Source organism: Microtus ochrogaster, linkage group LG9 (assembly GCF_000317375.1).
Source record: "Microtus ochrogaster isolate Prairie Vole_2 linkage group LG9, MicOch1.0, whole genome shotgun sequence".
Classification (NCBI taxonomy): Eukaryota; Metazoa; Chordata; class Mammalia; order Rodentia; family Cricetidae; genus Microtus; species Microtus ochrogaster.
The window spans coordinates 6,778,735-6,780,476 of NC_022034.1; the positions used below are offsets into that span (position 1 = coordinate 6,778,735).

A 1,742-nucleotide genomic window follows, 5' to 3' on the forward strand; every position below is an offset into this window, starting at 1 on the left:
TAGTGTCTTTTTTTTCCTTCCTTTTTTTCTTCATAGTGTCTTAATCATGTGACTCTGTCTAGAAATAGAGCAAAAGAGGCCCGAGCCTTATTTTCCAAGGACAGTAGGCTATCAACTTTAAAAATGCCAGATAGGATTCTAGATTTTTTTTAAACCAATAAAAAAAGACGTTAAGAATTTGTACTTTCAAAGATGAATCACACAACATTACATTGCCTATCTTATATGTATTCTTTAGTAACAAATACCCACAAAAGCCAAGGAAGCCAGGGACGCCCTCCTTAAATCCACAGATTCTAATCAGTAACATAGGAGTTTACGAATTGGGTCCTCGTGTTGCATGAAAGGAGAGAAGGTTAGCACTCCCCTTGACAAGGATGGAAGAAGCCCTCGGGCCTAACAACACGCATACGGTTAAGGCATTGCCACCTACTTCGTGGCATCTAACGAATTGTGTCCTGTGGGTCAATTCCAACCAAAGCCTGTGTTTTTGAGTGAAGTTTTATTAGCCTTGCCATTTCCATTCATCTATACAGGCTGTGTTTTCAATGGCAGAATAATTATGCAGTGAATATATAGACTTCAAAGGCAAAAATATTGTATGCTACATTAGATTTTATGATGTATGGAATTTCTGATTTTTTTTCTTAGTACTCAGTTATTCCATTATTGATATGCACGGAATTGGATGCAGCTGCCCAGACTTATAAACCTAGCATTTGAGAGGCTGTGACTGGAGAATCTTGAGTTCATGGTCATCACTGGCCATACAGCAAGACCATGTTTCAAAAACCCAAAAGTAGATGACTTACTTAGCAAACAAATTTCACATGCAGGAAATTCTGGAAGAACTTTCTACCCATGTTGGGTATGCCTTTTCTTAGGTTTTCCCCAAAACTTCCATACAAGGAGATATTTTGATCTTAGGGAAATATCTTAGGATACTTAGGGAAAACCAGAATCAGAAATTTTCACCCAGCTTCTGACAGAAAACTCATGCTTTCCAGATATCTTCAGGGATTCCCAGTGCCTGAGTTCCTGGTTCGCAGAGGAGAAACAGCTATGGACAAGCGGCTTCCTAGCGCCACCATTGCTTTGGTTTGTGTCTCAGTTTGCCGTGCCGTCGTCAGCGTTAGGGCATCTTTCTGAACAGTGAGCGCTCATCTAGAATTCTTTGTACTATCTCTGACTACTTTTAGATGAACCATAACCTCGCACTAACCTACATTCTATGCACAAAGAATATTAATGTGCCACTTGGAATCAACCTCGCGGCTTTTGTTGCTTGCCAGTTGTGCAGTTATTATCTTCCCAATGTTTTCCCCGTCAGCCCCTCTCTCTGAGCACATGCACTCTAGCAGATGGGATGCTGCGAACACTCCTATAATGATGTTATTAAGAACGCTCTGAAGCACTTCAGCATTACTAATTTTGTAACAATGAAACAATACTATTGTCTGAAAGAAAAGTATAAAATCCACACTGCTGGTGAAGGCAACCAGCTTCCAGGCTCCTCGCTAAGGACCTGGGATTAGTAAGTGCTTGTTCCAGTAGAAAGTAGGATTCTCTGAGGGAACTAGGCACAAGAGTCAATGGGTTTGGAGAGACTGGGAGCCCTGTGACTGACAGCCACCTTGGTGAGGATGGGGAAAGCTTTTCCAGGGAGGACACAGTCGTGTTCAAGCTTAAAGAATGTCCAGGCAGTCAGGACACTGGTGACCAGGGCATCACTAAGATGCCAG

The 1,742-nt window shown here is 41.8% G+C and overlaps 1 non-coding gene across 1 annotated transcript; it reads left to right on the forward strand.

Annotated features, from left to right (window-relative positions):
* The first annotated feature begins 333 nt into the window (after positions 1-333).
* On the forward strand, positions 334-459 carry LOC113457918. The gene has a single exon (XR_003378391.1). It is a non-coding gene; the product is annotated as a U6atac minor spliceosomal RNA (small nuclear RNA).
* The last annotated feature ends 1,283 nt before the right edge of the window (positions 460-1,742 follow it).